The sequence below is a fragment of the Mustela nivalis genome, assembly GCF_964662115.1.
Source record: "Mustela nivalis genome assembly, chromosome: 13".
Lineage (NCBI taxonomy): Eukaryota > Metazoa > Chordata > Mammalia > Carnivora > Mustelidae > Mustela > Mustela nivalis.
Window position 1 is genome coordinate 67,082,256 of NC_139032.1, and position 19,245 is coordinate 67,101,500.

The 19,245-nt window shown below is 44.3% G+C and overlaps 1 protein-coding gene across 3 annotated transcripts in view; it reads right to left on the bottom strand.

The window, feature by feature from the left end:
* The window catches only part of LOC309846239 (phospholipid-transporting ATPase ABCA1), a 128,071-nt gene extending 110,313 nt beyond the window's left edge, over positions 1 to 17,758 (bottom strand). Inside the window, exon 1 of one of the 3 annotated variants that reach the window (XM_082695096.1) lies at positions 17,393 to 17,758. The gene's annotated coding sequence lies outside the window, so the exon portion shown is untranslated. The remainder of the gene's footprint in view (positions 1 to 17,392) is intronic. The other 2 variants (XM_082695095.1, XM_082695094.1) reach the window with 2 other exon arrangements.
* Between the last annotated feature and the right edge of the window lie 1,487 nt (positions 17,759 to 19,245).

Genomic DNA, 19,245 nt, shown 5'->3' on the forward strand with positions numbered 1-19,245 from the left:
ATTTCAAAGTTAGTCCCACTCTTGCTTCTGCCCTTATGCACATTTCCAGTTACTGGCTGGAAAGGGTCCTACTTCACAATCACCGCCAGTCAATAGGCCACTCTCATCCCACTCCTGGGTGGCCACAGCAGCCACGTCACTGGTGTCCCTGCCTCCAGTCTTGTCCCCTCCCATCCATTTATCACAAAGCAGCTGCAGTTGTTGGATGGATGAATTGTGTATCCACATATGCTATCCCCCTCTCAGAAGCCTTTGTCAGCTCCCCACCGCCCTGAGGACGAGGTCCACTCCGTATGATGGTTTAGCCAGTCTCCCTGATGACTCCTACTCCTCTCACACTACTCCCCACCTCCCAAACCCTGCCCAGAAGAAACTGCTTACGAGCTCTGAATGGGTCAAACTCTCTCCTACTCCTCGGTGTGTTCTCTGTCCAGAAACCCTTTCTTCCAGTACTGTCAGCCTGGCTAACTTTTCCTCAATCTTAGGTCTCCATTTAGCTGCCCCTTGCCTGGATCCTGCCTTGATGACCTCCCCGGCACCGACACCTGGGTTAGGAGTCCTTCCGGGGTGCTTTCAGGGATGCCTCTGTTTTCCCCGGAAGCATTTCTCTCACATTCTGAGTCTGCAGGGACCATTTCTGTTTCCTTCATCACTGTGTTCCTAGTACCTGGCATGTGGTAAGCAGTCAGGGAATGTTTGCTTACTTAATTAACTAAGAGATGGACAAGAGAAATAGGGTTTCAGGATGTAAGGGCGGTGGCATTCCTGGGCCTGCGGTAACTGATTTCTCAACCTTGATTAACCGATTCCAGCAAATTGTCCCCAGAGAGGGAACTCTAGGTTCATCAGGCTTCTACCACACAGTCTGCAGCCACAAAGGACTGCTGAGCTTTCCCAGGTGATTCCTGGGGCATCCGGGAAAATGTAATTAAATCACGGTCTACTTCCCACAAACACCAGGTTTAGCTAAGGCCTGAGCAAGCCGTCCCCAGGCCAGCAGAGCCAGGAAATCTGCCTTCTGCCAATCTCCATGCTCACGTCCTAGGTGCTGCTCTTTCTCTCCAGCTCTTGGCATCAGTCACTCAGGTGGACCATCTTTTGCCAAATATAACATAGCTTCCACACCCTCACCTTCTTTTGTACAGTATGGACCTTTTTCAAATCTTTTGCTAGTTTTTAAGTAGGCTCCATGCCCAGTGTGGAGCCCAGTACAGAGCTTGAACTCATGACCCAGAGATGAAGACCTGAGCTGAGATCAAGAGTTGCACACTTAACTGACTGAGCCACCCAGGTGCCCCCAGGACTTTTCAACTCTTTAACCAGTTTTTTAGAGAAATTTTCACTTCAAATGCCCCTGGTATTATAAAATTATTAGTAACTAGAGAATACAACAGGCTGCTAAAACTTAACCTTCTCAAATAAGCAAAGGTGCTCAACATCATTAGTTGCAGAGAAATGCAAATTAAGACCACAATGAAACACTACTACACATCTGCTGGAAGTATAAAGATTTTTAAAAAAAAATTTTTTTTAAGATTTTATTTATTTGACAGAGATCACAAATAGGCAGAGAGGCAGGCAGAGAGAAAGGAGGAAGCAGGCTCTCCGCGGAGCAGAGAGCCCGATGCAGGGCTCGATCCCAGGACCCTGGGATCATGACCTGAGCCGAAGGCAGAGGCCTTAACCCACTGAGCCACCCAGGCGCCCCAAGATTTTTAAAAATTTTAAAGTGATAGCAAGTTATGTGAAGCAACTGGAACTCTCACGTGCTGCTTATAGGAATGTAAGATGGAACAGATACTTTGTAAAACAGTTTGGCGATTTGTTGTAAAGTTACACACAGACTTATGATACAGCCCAGCCACCTCATGCTAGGTATTTACCCAAAAGATAGAGGAGGGTCTATGTTCAAGCAAAGACTTGTGTGTGAATGTTTATAGAAGTCTTACATGGACTTATATAGCCGAAACTGAAAATAACCCAAATGTCTATCAACTAAGGGGTAAATTTAAATGGAATACTACTCAGCAATAAACAAAGAACAAACTACTGATAGGTACAACAGCATAGATGAATCTCAAAAGCCTTATGCTAAGGGAAATGTGCAAGACACAAGAGACCACCTATTAGAGGACTCCTTCTACAAGACATTCTGAAAAGGTAAAACAATGGGGACAGAAATCAGATCAGTGGTAATGGGTGGAGGTAAAAACAGGTTGCAAAAGGAGTATTGGCCGATGGAAATGTTCTAGATCATGATTCTGGCAGTTATTAGGAAACTATAGAGACATCAAAACTCATCAAACTGTATATGTTAAAAGGGTAAATTTAACTGTATGTAAATTCTACATCAATAACCTGACTCCCTCCCCCCAAAAATCACTTGCCTTCCATTTTAATAGTTAATCTATTCCACACATCCAATCATGCCTTTGAGGACCTGGGACTGTACAATGTAAAGTCTGATTATTGTGTGATTCACTAGCAAGGTGAACAGTTGATAAAATATTCACTGCATATTCATTCAACAAATAAGGAAGCCTTCACTCTGCAAGGATCCCTTTAGCACAATAAATATTACTGAGTGCCTATTATGTGCCTGGTTCTGTTCTAGACACTGGAGATTCTTCAGTGAACAAAAGAGGCAAAGGTCTTGTTCCTGTGGAACCTCTACTCTAGATGGAATATAGACAAATCGCAATGGGTTGTTAAGGCAGTGGGCGGTAGGAGTAACGAAGAAAAATACAGCAGAGTCAGGGGAAAGTATGGGGGGAGGGGTAACTCCTTTCTGAGGAAGTGCCTTTAGGACAGTGAAATGACACTGGGCTGTGCTAGTAGCAAAAGGGTCACCAAATGACAGCTGAATTCTTTCAACTTTTCCCTAAACCAATACCCGGAATGTCAGATAGACTTAGTGACACTGCCAAAAGAAACAAGAAAAAACAACAACAACAACACGTAATTACAGGTTTGCAGAAGGCTTGGTGTGAAGAGGAAAATAGATGACCCCAGTTAGCACCTACCCCACTGCTCTCCCACGCCCTTCCTCACCAAAACGTGTGGCTCTTTTGAACACCACGTGTAGATTTCAAAGAGAGATGAAAAATATAAAAAAGAAGCGAGGGGAGAGAAAGAAGAAGTCCTGCTCAAAGCCAAGGTAGGAGGGTTTTTTCCTCATTTGGCAAAGCCAAAAGAAAAACAGGAACTACTTCCCGTGACTGCCTTCTACCCTTCCCAGGCATTAAATCTGTCTACGGAAATGTAACAGGGGAGAAAAAATGCACATGTTTGCACTGCTGCCAGGATCTCCTCCTAGTCTCTGCAGTAACCAAAGGGTGGGTTGGCCATTTTCCTTCCGCAAGAACGCTGGGAGCGCAAGAAGCCAGGACTTACAACTATAGACCTGAGCTTCCATCTAAGGCCGGGCCGGGGACAACCATGACGATAACACCTCAGCCAGGACACATGCCAGAGGAGGACCGTCCTCAAGCAGGGACCACACCATCACCACTTCTCACTGGGGCAGAGAAGTTAGCCCCTCTAGGCAGAAGAGAACAAGCCCTCACAAAGCCCTCCTCCAGCCGGTTGTCTCCTCAGATAGAAAGAGTTCCATGTGGTTTTGGAGACCCATTCCTACCACACCCCTGCCCCAGCTTTAGAGAGAAGCTGAAGGCTCCAAAAAAATAAGTGACTTGCCCAGACTCAACCCCTAGAGTTAGAGCTACCCCCATACTCCTCAAGAAGTAACTTTTTTCCAACAACTGTTCTATGCTCTTTCCTATTATCATATTTCTCTTATAGTTCTGTTCATTCTCCCGAACACATTTTTCTTACAAGTTCTACCCAAATAGTTCCTACACCCAGAACATGCAGTCAGCAACTGGTTTTCATTTTTCCCAAACAGTGGTCTTATAACTGTTGGTTCTTTAAATTTTCAATAAACAAACAAAGTGTATGTTCTGCTTCATTGACAAATATCTACATAGTTACTAGGAGTGAGACAGAAGTTGAAATTTGTGACAATAGCTTAGCATCTTAGCATCTCTCCCTATGAAACCTCTTATATCAACTAACAGCCCGCGAGTAACCTACAAAGCAGCAGGTAGATTTCAGGCAGAATTGAACCATGTCACATATGAACTGAAAATGAGTTGGCACTAAACCTTAACTGATCGTCTATTCATGAGATGTTGATACAAGAGAAAGAACCCCCGATGTAGATGCCTCCTCATCTCCAGAGAGATGTGGGAAGTCCTGCAAAATTAGGATAAGAAACCCATAAAGCCAGCAGAGCGTGCTTGCTTTGGAAAAGGTCTGTTCTTTAACTGCATCTCTGAGCACATGGCTCTGGATCAGTAACCACATTCAGGGAAAAGGCTAATGAGATTACTGACAAGTCAGAAAACCGGGCTGCCGCAGGTTCACTGCACCCATGACTGAAGACAGGACGGGGCTGCTGCGATGGGAAGAAGACATTTGGACTGTGACTTCTCCCCAGCTGACCCTGGCTTTAGTCAGTCTAAAGCTCATTTGACTGCCTCAGTTTAACTCCTCTGGGTTCCAGATGCCACCGAGCTCTCCACCTGTACTTAAAGCCATCTTGGCTAATCCCCTCAATTCCACCCCTCGCACTTCCTAATCATCCTGTAGACCCATAAACTTGGTGAAACTGGCCTTAATTGTCACTAGAGCCTACAGAAAGATCACTTGTGGGTACTCAACCACCCCTAAGGGTGTATTCCTACTAAAACCGTAACATTTTAATACTCAAATTTGAGGAGAAAAAAGATGTAAGAAATCCTCCAAGATAAAAAGTCAAGGATAAAAGGAAGCCATTCTATCATTCTAGAAGATTTTGATTATTATAGAAGAGGCTCTGCTGCTATCACAATACCCATTTTTAAAATACAGATTCAATGAATTCTAGCAATTCTAACAATCTGTGATTCCGGGGACCTTTTTAAAAAATATCAAATGCATCATACTTGATGATTACTACCAATTAGTTTATAGAGGAATATATATTCAATTTCCTGGACAAAAGTATCTGCTAATAGCTAATTTCAAAATGAAGGCTACGAAATGAATACATAAATGAATACATAAAAACTGAAAGAGATCCACGAATACTATCAAATCCATAACTAGCCCTGGAGAAGAATCATTCCTCCTGTAGTTCACGATTCTATTTTAAAGGAGACTCACAAGGTTTAAATCTATTTCTATCACATCACCGATATTTGGACAATCAAGGATCCTAGTTATCACTCTCAACATGGCGGTTGCTACTTTGCTCAAACAGTCTCAAGACTTCTAAAACTGTCAAGAGCCACAGGTTCCAAAAGCAAATCCATCCTGTACCCAAGTCCTTGTTTCACTGTTATAGAATTATGGAGAAATTCTAACAAAATGTTAGAGATAGCCCTTCTCCCCCTGCTGATTTCCATTAAACAAACACGGGCCAACCTTCAAAGGAAGACTTCAACAAACAATACAACTATTTGCTTTCTCTCTGGTGGGGGGCAGGGAGGGAGGCAGTGGTTACCCAGGATGCAGGAAAAAGAACCTTTCCTGTTGAAAAGAAATTAACCTGTCAACATTATAGATCATAGAAAAACATTTTTTTAAAGATTTTATTTATTTATTTGACAGACCGAGATCACTTGTAGGCAGAGAGGCAGACAGAGAGGGAGGAAGCAGGCTCCCAGGCGAGCAGAGAGCCCAATGTGGGGCTCGATCCCAGGACCCCGAGCTAATAACCTGAGCCAAAGGCAGAGGCTTTAACCCACTGAGACACCCAGGCACCCGAAAAACATTTTTTTTAACCACCCTCATAATGCCAAAATAAGAAGGACGTGCATGAGAAGGAACTATTGAAGTCACAAACCCCCTGCGCTGTAGAAACACAAGCAAGCAAGTCTCCAAGAGCAATCAATCCTCTGTTTGCAGACTATCATGTTCCTTCCCTCTCGTTGTTGCAGGAGGGTATTCCAAGAGAATATTAGGATAAAAGGCTTCGTGACTGCATCAGCAAAAACCACTTTGTTTGGCTTACATCTCTGAAGGGTCAACATCTTCATTCAGATGTCTAAACTTCTCCTAGCCTGAAGGGTTTATTTTTATAAAAGTGCTCAAAGGACTTGGGGACAGAAAAACCCAAATCCCTTCACTGGCTTCCCCCCTTCCTTTGGGCCTATGCTACTTTACAGGAAGCTCCCCCAACCATCCTTAACTCTTTTATTTTCTTGAATTACCTGGCCTAGCAGCAAGAAGGGAGGTTTTAGAGTCAGAGAAAACTGGGTTGGAATCCTGACTCTGCTCAGCAGAGCGCTGGGACTCTAGGGACTCTGAACCCCTGGATCCTCTTCATAAAATAGGACCAATAATGTATACAAAACATTAAGTCAGTTCCTGGAACAAAGTAAGTGTCCAGTAAATGGTAGCTATTATAATGATTAGTGCTGCTGACTTCACAGGGTGAAGCATTCATGAAGGGTGGGGCACGAAGTGGGCCGTTTATTAAAGGAATCTCTCTTCTCTCGTCTTTGTTCACAGAAGGTACTATTTCCCTCAAAGGCCTTTACAAAATGAACTGGAGCTCTCTCCAGGGCCCAGCTCAATGTGACGGGGTGACCCTGAAATCCTGGTGCCACTTCTGGCATTGCTTTACCACAATACCCCCTTCTCAGGGACCCCCACCGCTTACTTATACAATTCTCTCCACACTCTTGGCAATTGGCTCCTATTCTTCATGGAAGCACGCTGCTGCCTTCCTCCAAGTCCTCAGGGCCTGGCTCCATGTCCCTCTCCACCCCACTTGCTGCAGTCACTATGCCAACTACCTACTTGCTATCTGGACCTTATATTTCCTCCATCTTCTCAGCTCTCCTTACAGTCTTCTCCAGGGCACTGACCTATCGGGTGATCCCTGCTAAAACTGTAAGCCACGTGCACGGAGCAAGCTAGTCTGTCTCACCATCTTATTCTCTGCCATACGAACCCCAGTGGCCCGGATGACTCCACACTCCATAAACATTTGAGGAAAGAGGGCTTCTGAAGTCCGACCTCAGGAATGGGAGAGAAGAATTAAAACAGGTTGCCTACAGAAACAAATCAGAAATTGCATTGAAAGGAAAGGTTCAGTTAGTTCAAAAGCATGACAAAATTTCCAGCTGTGCTCCAAGAAACTCGGGTTCAAGCTGGAGCACCTTTAATTTGGTTGTTCTCAAAGCTGCTCTAATTTGCTGGGAAGCACATTTATTTTCACTGCGTTCATGTGAGCAAAGAAGAATCTATAATTTTCCAGACATAGGCTCTAGAACCCCCATTAAGCATGCCAGCTTCAGGAACTCCTCCTCTGGGGGCTCAAGCCTAAACACAAGACTACCAGCACTGCTCAGGACTCTTGAACTCTACACCCATAGGCTCAAGTCAAAATCTCGCTCAATGAAGCATAGCAACACCTCGGTAAAACTTTTGCACCTCAATACTTTATTCCCTTTACTTTATTCCCTTTACTTTTGCCAAAACGAGTTATCTAATCTCCAGGCTTTTGTCCAGTTCTAGCTCACTCAGTGTGTGACCAAACCCAGCAATCATGTCCAGAACACCTTTCACCAGCCAGCTCTTACGGCTGAGAAGGCTTGCGTCCTGTGTCTTCGACACTTGCTTCTGCAGCCCAGCAGGGACCAGGTAACTAGGCAAGTGGGAATTTACTCCTGGTTCTTGGCCAGACACACAGGAGTGCAGGTAAGCCCTGCCCTCCCAACTTGACCATTGAAGTCCTTCTCTAGAGTGACCCAAACAAACCACGTTGCTGGCTCTTGCTAAGAAGAGGAATAAGATCACAAGTTTAAATCCGCATACTTGTGATTCTGAAAAATAAAAACTGAAGGATCTTAGCCTTTTTTTTTTTTTTTTTAAAGTACTAGCCACATGAACTCTATTATTTGAGGTTTGGGAGGTTCTTCTCAGAGGAAACAGAGTTGCCTTATTCCAATATTAATATGATAATGAGTATTCCTTCTAGAAAGCAGGGTCGCTGAGATTTTCACAAGTCAAACATTTTATGTGTCATATTTTAAAAAGTGCTCAAGGAGAAAACAACATGAAACTTGGGTAGAACTCTTGCTAGCCTACTTTTTTCAACAGTGGTTTTATAGCGGCATTTAAATACCTACACAATCAGGCAGCCATGCTAAGCATCTACTTCAGGAGAGCACCAGCATCCCCAAACGGAGCTCAGCATAAAGAACAGAGTGCCTTTTGGTCCCTGAATCCCACGGGGGCACCAGCACTCCCCTTAATGGAACCCACTGTCAGACAACCCTCCGTTTGCTCAGCAGAGGAGGAGAAAGCCAAGCTGTGATCATGTGAAATGTGACCGGGATTGAAAACTGGAAAATGGCACTAATTCCACTAAATTTGCAAATCCTGCAAAAGGACTGACAACTGAATAAACATAACTTGACCAAAGGCTTTCTTTCTCTTGAATTCAAGGTCCTTGTTCAATGAACACAATCATTAAAGTTAAACACACACACACACACACACACACACACAGCAGTCTGCCTTGAATCACAATTAATCTTAACCAGCCAAAATTAGCACAGGGTTTTGTACTTTTGCATAAAGGAAACAGATCCCAGCAAAGGCTGAAACTTCAGCACTACTGTGGGGATTTCCTTCCGATTCAAACTCATAACCAAGGAGCGTTTTTACTGCAGAGAGAGAACGGAAAAAAAAAAAAAAAAGTTGAAAAACCCCCTTAAGATTCAAACTGGATCAACAGACAATGAGGCAAGCCCAATTTTCAAGGATTCAGTGTCCATTGTAAGCTGAAAAGGACAGACCTTTATAGACACAATTTCTTTTTTCTCTCCTGAAAGGACACTATAAATATCACCCAAAATGTTGGTACATCAGTAAGAACCCCGGATTAAAGACATACGGGGCCAAGTTTTTAATTTCCAGTTAATGACCGCCAGGGTGTGAATCTAGGCGAGTCCCTCTCCTGCTCTGAGCCACAGTACAGAAAACAAGTCTTGATGATGAAGAGGTTGGAGGAGAAGATCTTCTGAATCTAAAAAAAACTGCCTGGAGCTTCAAACTCGAGTTTGAATCCCAGGCATTGCCATTAGCGAACTACGTGAACTGAACAAGTTACTAACCCACTCTCTGTATCAGGTACACCATCTGAAAATGGTGGCGTCCTCCACATTCCCCCAAATGTGAGAAGAGGCCACACAAGAAGGATTTAAGAGCTACTCAAATTCCAGAGCCTGGGTTGCTCAGTTGGTTAAGTTTCTGCCTCCAGCCCAGATCAGGACCTGGGATCCCGGAATTGAGCCCCCCTGCTCGGTGGGAAGCCTGCTTCTCCCTTTGCTCTTCCCCCAACTCATGCTCGCTCGCTCTCTCAAGTTCTTTCTAATAAATAAATAAAATCTTTAAATAAAAAAAAGAGCTACTCAAATTCCACTTGGAGGATTTTAGATGGCCAGGCACAGTATTAAACTCGGACTCACACCATGAGAAAAATTTAATCTTTTCAGCATTTCTTTGGCCTTTACAAAAATTTTTGTTACATTAAGGAGAAAGTCTGTGTTTGGCCTTTTCTTCAGCACCTCTTTAACACAGACCAATTCCGCTTTTTAACAAAGTAAGAAGAAGTGTCACAGTCCGTTAGCATGTTTCGAAAACAAGTTTAGTTTATAGACAAGACTGTTGAGAAAAGTTGTTTTCACTCTATTTTGTGACTAACCTTTTATTTGAGGCAACTGTGATCAGTTCTCAATTTAGAGGACACACGTAAGGTTGACTTTTAAAAATCCATTAATGATTACAAAAACGTGGGTCAACTGAAATAACTTGAATGGGTGATGTGCCGCCTACCAAAGATACAGTGACAATGACAGGAGGTGACCTGGCGGAAGGCCTAGTCCTCGGCCATGCTCGCATCTACCCACGGCTGGCGGGAGGAATGTCAGTCAGTGAGGAACAGGAGCAGAGGGCATAGTGCAAACAGAAGCAGCCGCAGAGGATGAATGTGAGACTCCAGAGCAATGAGAAGCCAAAACCTAGCCAGGAGGGGCTCCTCAAGTCAAAGTCAGAGGTATGAGGAAAACCTGTAGAGGGAGATTCAGTTAACAAATAGTTATTAAGCCACACTCATCACTGGCGAAAAACCGAGTCAAGTTCAGGGATGCCTCTTATAATGGAGGACAAAGCTGTCAAAAGTCTTATTTCAAAGAGCCCTGAATGCCAAGCTAAAAATCGCTATGGTGGCAGAGCCTCAAAGTCTTTTGACATTTGTTCAGAACCCCAGCACTTTACACAGTGTTTGAAAAAATCTCTGCTGAAGAAACAAAAACCAGTTTCATGGTAGTTTCTGCATATTAACACATTTTTCTAATCATTTATCTTCCTCTTCCCTCCCTCTTCCACTACCAAGGACCACACCTCACCCCAGCCACCGCCACCTCCATCCCAAAGTTCTGCATCTGGGAGTAGAGAAGGATCCTCAGGTCAATGTAAACTCTAGTTTGGGTCTTCACATACTCGCTGCCTTTCCAAGGAAAGCTATCGCTTCCCTCAGTGTTGCCTTTATGACAAACTTCGATCATCTAAACACCAGACGCAATCGATTTCACACTGCCACCGCCTTGGGGACTTGCTTCTTCAAGGAAACAAGCTTGGTTTGACCCTTGGCAAAAGCAATTATTCCCAACCTGGCATCCCACAGGAATTTTGCAAAGCAAGTGTAAATAGGGATATGAAACTTCTTTGCGGCATCTTTCCTCCTCTTGTGCCCCCTTCCTCCAAGTCTAAAACCTCTTGTTCCTTTTTCTCCCTTCTTCTTCCTTCTGGTCCCAATCTGTTTTGATCTCTGTAACAACAAATTCAGGACAATGCTTCAGAAAGCTCTTTGTCTTGCCCACCTACCCCCAGTGAGAGTCTACTGCGGTATTTAGGAATATCCTTATCTGGTTAGTCCAATTCTCATCCTCTCATGGGCACCAGCACTCCTTTCCACATAATTGCTTAAATAGGACTACGGCGTGAGTATGAGAAGCAAAACCTATACCCATAATGGAGATATATCCAGGCCTGAGAGTCCAAATGAATATTTTATCTCCGAGAGATCCTCCAAGTGGTGAAGAGGAGACAAGAACGATATCTCAATAAATCATATTTGCTCTATTGAAATGTATTGAGATGAACCAACTCCCCCTTCCTTTGCATTTCAGATGAGAACGCCTTTTTGGATCTATGATTCACAACTTCCTCCATTAACACAGATAAAAGGGCAATTTTAACAGCTTTTTGCCTATACTTTCCTCTCTTCCCATCACCTTTTTTTTAAAAAAAAGATTTTATTTATTTATTTGACAGAGAGAGATCACAAGTAGGCAGAGAGGCAGGCAGAGAGAGAGAGAGGAGGAAGCAGGCTCCCTGCTGAGCAGAGAGCCCCATGCGGGACTCGATCCCAGAACCCTGAGATCATGACCTGAGCCGAAGGCAGCGGCTTAACCCACTGAGCCACCCAGGCGCCCCTCCCATCACCTTTCTGTGTCACCTTCACACTCATCAGGAATACTCGTAGGCATTTCCTGGGCGTCTTCTCTCAACCTCAGGAAACCCACATGATCTGTTACACTAATGTTGAGGAGGCCCTGCAGGATATATCTCTGAGCAGCCACAATCAAAGAATCATCCTTTTCCTAAATTCAGACCTAGAGCTGGAGGATGTAAACATTAGAAGGGCTCTTTAAAAGTCATGCGCTTCCTCCGCTTTCATTTTATAAACCAAGAACGTAAATCCTGGAAAAAGTAAAATGACTTCCCTGAGGACACATGGCTCTTTAGTGGATTTCTGAAATTATGTGTAGAATATAATTATATGTAGTTATACATAAAATTTGAAATGTACATGACTATGTATGTTTTTTCTGAAGAGAATCCATTGTTTTCATTATATGCTCAAAATTGTTAAAAATCCTCTCCCAATAAATGATTGGTTATATATGTAAAAATTTTTTTCTGGGAAATGTCCCACACTAAATACCAGTTCTGATAAAACATCTGGACTTCAAGACTAGCCAGATAAAATGCTTTGGCTTCCAAAAGCTTCTTGGAAGTTGGATTTGGCATAGAAAATGCTGCAGAGTTTTAAACAAATACACACACATACACACAGAATGAAGAACAGATCTTATGCATAAAAGGTTATTTTGTTTTTTTCAAAGTATTTAAATTCTATATTACTTGGTGAATTATCTCATTCTTGTCTTAAAAATTAATTAATGTGCAAATCAAAGTATTTGACAGTGAGATGTCACAGATTAAAGCATTTTCGCAAATCACAGCTGCCTCAAAAAAGAGAAATGAAACTGAATGGAATCAGAATTGTTTGTTCTACAAAAACTAAGCTGGCCTAAATTGACTATGTGCTAACATTTCTCAATCTCTATCATAAACCTAACCTTAACTATTATAACTCACATCCCTCTATTTCTAATGCTTTTCTACAATTATCCCATCATTCTAATTTGTCTTTTAGAATACAGCAAGGAAACATTAGTTTCCTGTTGTCTTTGTCTGACTGGTTCAAGTCAGCTTTTATTGAACCCCTTTCACATCAAGGGGGTTGAATTAAAGACTGGGGAGAATGAATCAAAGACGTTCTCAAGGAGAAGCTTACACTCAAGAGGAATACAAACAAATGTTAACTATAACAAAAGAATGCAATTAAATACATGGCATGAACACTGCAGTGATCCAATCTTAAGGGAGTAAAAAAGAAGGGGCTAATTTTCACTCTGTGTTGGCAGGGAGGAGGGAATCCAGCTTACGAAAGGGATGGCATTCAAATCAGGTCTTAAAGTTAAGTTTTCAAAATGGAAACAGACAGGACTTCAAAGTTTATTTTGTTCCAGGACCCATGTGTGATGCACCTGCAATTTGTTGTCAGCATGAATCCTTTGCTTTCATACAGTTCATCATCTCAACGGAATGCAGAGTAACTGAAACTCTATCGGAAAGCAATTTTACATAAGAGATTTTCATTCTCTGGCCTTAAATACTTCCAACATGTACCATTCTAATAGCATGTATGCTGGTCACCTATCCAGGAAACTATTTTGGGGTTAAAATAACCAGATGAAAAGGAGAATCACTCTTTGCCTTTTGCTACTATTTCTTTTGTCAAAACTGGGTATTTTGACAAAGTCCTTACCTGGATATTGGTAAATTCATGGAAATTGATGCAACCTCAGCTTCACTACCTAACAAACTCCATGAGCAGGCTCCTTAACCTGTCTATACCTCAGTCTCCCACTCTGTAAAATGAAGATAATAATAGTACCTACCCTCACGTTGTTCCCATGACAATGAACGGAAGCATCATCGAAAATGCCTAAATCAACATTCAGCACCCAGGAAATCAACAATAAATGAAACTGCTTCTAACCAAGCAGAAATACTTTCTAAGAATTGATTTCTAATTTGCTATCACAATTTCATTTTTTACAAAGCAGACTTTGAAACTGTAATTACTTTCAAAGAAAGATGCCTTAAGAAATGGCTAAATTTGATTCCTAGACAGTAATAGCAATAACAGAGAAATAGCTTATTTCAAAAGGTCCACAACATAATGAAGGATAAAACAAGCAGGAACTGTATTGTACTACAATCAAAAAAAAAAAAAAAAAACCTCCCATGTTAGAATTGACAGCTAAACTAATAGTTCTTCTTCCTTTGTCTTTTGTTCCTTAGATTTTTATGGCCAAATACTCTGCCCTTCCATTCTATATGTATTACACAGGAAAACACTTTGATAGCATAGACCTACTTACAAATATCTGACTGAAGCAATAGTAAAATTTTCATTTTAAACCAAGAAAAGTATTCGAGTTGAGTACATTTTATTGTCTGTTCTTTCCATGGTGTCACAATCCCCTGCGCAACCTATGTCCCAAGCTGAAGAGAATTTGGTTGGCTCACTCCCAAAAAACAAGGGAAATACGATACAGGCTGTAGAGTCTGATAAGGTCTCCAGCAGATGAATGTACCATAAACATAACAAGCATCCTCAAAAGTCCTCTGCTTACAGCAGCTGAAATTGTTCCCACCTCAACGTTTAGTGTGGGCATTAAAGTACTCTGGGACTCACTGGCTGGGTTCAAATCTTAGTTTTGCCAACTCGCAAGACGTGTGAGCAGGGAAAAGTTCGCTAACCTCTCAGTCTCTTCATTTGTAAAATAGGAATAATAAATGGGTTTGCTGTAGAGATTAAATTGGTTAGAATTTGAAAAGCATTTGGACTAGTGCTTGGTACATAGTGCTATATAGTGTCTATTAAATAAACATTGCAATAACGTTGGCATTTATGATTATTTCCACATGCAGATATGAAGAGGGTCTCCGTTTTTTTATGTAGGCCCTCTTCCAGAACAGTTAAATAAAACAAATTTTCAGAAAGATCATTTAAAAGCTGATGTCGAAGTAACAGCCATAAAGAGCATTTTACTTGCATTATTTAATACACAGTAAATTAAAATGTATTTGGATTTGAGAAATACAAAACCACATGTCTACTGGTAATTTCTAGATATCCAAAATGTTCATAATTAAAGAGTCTAAGGAAATGTCACTTAATTACAAGCTAAAAACTGAAATAGCAAAACTATTGACAATTCTCAATCGCTATGAGCCTAGCATAAGTCGCTTGGTTGATGGGAAGTCAGATCCCTAAACAAATATTTTTGATGGAAAAATATTCCAACTTCTCTCCATATAAGGTAAATACTACAGAAGATAATAAAAAGCTGTGTTGCTGAGTTTCATTCATTTTTAACAATGTAATCATTGGACTTCCTAGAGCAGAGGTTGAAAACAACCAAGCCCTAACCACCCTTTTTCAATCCTGAACTGACCATAGTCTCACATGAACTATAAATATGCCCTAAGTAAAAAATGTGTCCATTATAGGCCTCTATTTAGATGTAAATTAAAAGATTTAGGAGAGTTGGGATTTCAAAAGCTCATGAGGACAGGAGACACACATATCACTGGTGGCCCCTTCAAAATCAGGTATGTCATTCTGGAACATGAGACTTGTCCTTGCAAGGGAATTACTCTGACTAGAATAGCAATTCTTGTCCCTTAAGTGGATTGTGGTTATCATTAAACCTGGTCACTCTGATTCTACCGCTGTTTGTTTTGTTTTTTCCAAGCAGATACCTGCATATCCAATATTTTTTTTAAGATTTTATTTATTTATTTGACAGATCACAAGTAGTCAGAGAGGCAGGCAGAGAGAGAGGAGGAAGCACGCTCCCCGCAGAGCAGAGTGCACCATGCGGGGCTTGATCCTAGGACGCTGGGATCATGACCTGAGCAGAAGGCAGAGGCTTTAACCCACTGAGCCACCCAGGCGCCCCGCATATCCAATATTTTTTTAACTCTATCATGAATTATTTGCTTTATAGGAGCAGTTGGGGAACAGGCTGACAATGGAAACTTTGTACTTGAAAATTATTATTCTATCTGAAGAGGTTCTACTCCAAAACATTCTTCATGCTTTCACACTTTCTTTGATATGGGAGAAGTGTCTCAAGGGAATGATTCAAACAACAGAAAGCCTCCATTATTTTTGTGGTAGGGATGAGGGAAAATGGGCTGAAATCAAAAGGGAGATGAGAAATGAAGCACTTTGTTAGTTAGGATTTAAGTTCTGTCTGAAAAGAAGACCAAAACTTAGGTTTGGGTCCCAAACTATTGTTAAAAGAACCAGTAAGACTGCCTTTGAACTTGGAAAATTCTGTGAGGTATGGGGGGTGGGGGGGTGTAGATGGGGCCTTAAAAAGTAACTTGCTGATTTTCATCACCAAGGAAATGCTTTATAATATCAAATTTGTCCTCCTTTACGTTAATGCATATATCACTCACTTTGTGAGGTGTCACTGAATAATAGTTTGGGGCTTTAAAAAGCTGAAGATATCAACACTGCAAAAGATAAGGGCCGATTACTTCCCAGAGCCTGACGCTTCTCTCTCTCTCTCTCTCCATCTCTCTCTCTCTCTCACACACACACACACATACACGCGCACGCACACCTTGTTTATTTCCTTCTATAAGATTAAGTGCTGAAAAACAGACACCTACACACATTCATGGCACTGGCCCACGCCAAGAACCTTCTCATGTAACAAGGGTCTGGGAATCGGGAAACGTTCTGATTTAAAAAAAAAAAAAAAAAAAAGACCTTTTCGCCTGATCCCCCAGGCTTCCTCCCAATCTCCAACCATCCGTCTTCACCGGATCTTAGTCGGAACCCAAAAGCGACAGCCCCTTGTGAAGCCCGGTCCCCCCTCCAACCACAGGGTCGATTCCCAGGCCGTTCGGACAGGAGGCGCTGCGGGCCAGTCCCCCGGGGCCACCGGCAGCCAGAGCCCAGCCTTCCCCCGCTCCCCACCCAGCCCAGCCCGGCGGCGGAGCTTCGAGTTCTGCGCCGCCCGCCGGGGTTACTCCCGGTCATTCCGCGGCACCGGCTTGCCCCAGCTTCCCCATCCGTGCCCGGCCTGAGGCCGCCCCAGGAGACTAAACGGCAAAGGGCAGGAAGGATGGGGGTGGGGTGGGGGGGTCGGGGAACCGGCATCTCAGCTCCAGGTCTCCGCAGGCTCTTCTTCTAAGTCTTTTGTTTTTAAAAGGAACAAAACGCGTCCTCTCGCTGCGCGAGGGACACCAGCTGGGTGAGCGCACGGGGACCAGATGCAGGACAAAGCCCCCGAGGCCTCAAGTGATCAACAGCGCTACAGACCCCGTGTGGGACACCACCCAGTCGAGTTCTTGGGGAACAAGAACGCGCCACTCCAATCCGGGGGCGGACGGGGCGGATCCCCAGGTCAGACCCCGACTCAGACCAGCTCCTTAACGCACTGGGGAGTCAGTACTGGCATTTGTCCCGGTGGGCGCCGGCCGACCCGCAGCCAGAGGGGTTTCCAGCCGGCTCAGGCTCTTCCGAACAAAGGGAAGCGCTCGGAGCTGGGACTGCCACTTTCCGCTCCCCCACCCCCAGCCCGTGCATCAGCGCCCCCAGTAAGACCAGAATCCACCCCCGCCCCAATCGCACTGCGCCCGCGGTACCGCTCCCGGGTCTCCACGCCCAGAGATGCTTCCCCGGCCCCACCGCCGGGTGAGCCCCGAACGCAGCAGCGCTAGCGTCTCTGGGTCGCTGGAGCTCGTCCTAGGACGTCCTCTCCATTTACACCGCCCCCGCCCCACTTGCGCTGCAAGAGGTGGGGGTTCGGACTAGTCCCCGAAACCCAGCACTTCCCAGAGCCTCCTCGGCCCCGAAACAAAATAACGCCCAAGTCACTGGAGAACCTCTTACCTGTTTTCCACTTTTGTGCGTGCGTCTTTTTCCCCAACCCCTTGAAAAACCCTTCCGGAGAAGGGGGAAAGGAAAATAAAATAAAATAATAAAATTTTAAAAGGGGGAAAAGAGCAAAGCGGCCCCGAGAAATTGGCTCTGGCTGCGCCGGTCCTGCGGCGCCCCCTGCCCTGCCCACCTGCCCGAGGAGAGAGGTGTCGGCTGGGCTCGCCGGGTCCCTGCCCCACTCGCTCTCCCTCAGAATTACCGGGGTTTTGCCGCGACTAGTTCCTTTTATAGATTCGGCTGCGCTGAGCGCCAGGGTTACTATCGGTCAAAGTCTGTTCTCTCCCTCCTTCCCCGCCCCCTTCCCCGGCCTCTGTTTATGTAGTTCAGTCACTCAGCAGAAAGCACGTGGAGCCGCGCCCCGCCCCTTAAACGGGCGACGTCCCGCTGCTCCCGGCAGGGCTGGGGGCGGGGGGCGGGAAGTGGGGGGCGCTGCTGGCCTAGCGGGTCCAGGGTGGGTGCCCCCTGCCCTGCACGAGTCTGCCCGCCTGGGAAAAGCGGGAAACCTGAGGCTTGGGGCTGAGTCAGAGACTGTCTCCTCCACGTTTCCTTCGGCCAATAGCAAGAGTGGAAATCGCTTCCTCTAAACTCCTGCTTTCAGCATTTTTTTTTTTTTCCTTTGTTACTTTACCCAGTCGGAGGGATTGAGGGCCAAAACCCCTCAGGACACCAACCCTTTGGCCTTCCATTTCAAATGCCCAGGGTGTGGGGGGAGGACGGAGAGCCTCCGGATAATTAGCAGTTTTTGTTTTCCACCCCAAACCCTGACTTTGGTATTCAATAGGAGATTTATTTATTGCCTTTGGGATTCCCAGGCTGGGCCTCCCAGGTCTGTGGAAGGGACAATGAAAAGCCTCTTCCTCCTTCTCTTTGCAAACTGGGGGGAGGTAGGAGGCCACAAAAAAATGGCACAGTGAACCAGTCCCCTTTATACTTTCATTATATCGGTAAGAGCCCCAGTGATAAATACACATTATACTTTCATTATATCGGTCAGAGCCTCAGTGATAAATACACAGAGCCTGTGTTTTGGCTTCTATAGATTTGCAAAGTGCGGCTAGAAAATCACCGTTGTGATATTATATAGCCATTCCAGTTCTCCAGCTTCCTCCTCTGGCTGAGCCACGACAGTCAGCAGCAGACTGCCCATAACTTTTGAGGGACAGAGGCAGAAGTACCAACAGAGGCCCACATACTTTGTCTAAATATTTAAGTCATAAATCAAGCCAACAAACTGTAAGATAAAGGTCTCCTACCTTGACAAAGATGTATTTGAAGCAATCTGGAAGGGCAGGTTCACATTAGGACTCCTCACAGTCTGACCTGACTTTTGGCAAGAAAGTGGTAGAGTGAGATGGTGGCCCCCCAAAGCCCTGCTCTTCCCACCTCCAGCTCTGTCATATGCCAGGAGAATTTCCACTGTGTGCATGTGGACCCCAGCTGCACAAGGTCCCACCACACTATACCACTGTCAAGGCCACAACCTGGGCACGTGCACACATCAGTGGTTCTGATGATACTCAGGACAGATGTGGTGAGGAGGCCCATGCAAGCTCCAGAAGTGCACTAAGAGGCCTTAGGGCAAGGAGTTCTGGGTAGTCATAACGCTGGTGGCATGGCCCCTTGGCCATGTGTATGGCTCACCCTTAAGAAGGATTGAAATTTGAGGAGGGCCAGAGTCAAGCCTTCTGAAGCCTGGGGCCAGCATCTTGCCTTGGTTCAAAGGATAGCCATGGCCAACAGACTGGGTTCTGAGTCAAATGTGGCCAAACCCCATGATGTACAAATTTCTGTCTCCATTTCTTCAT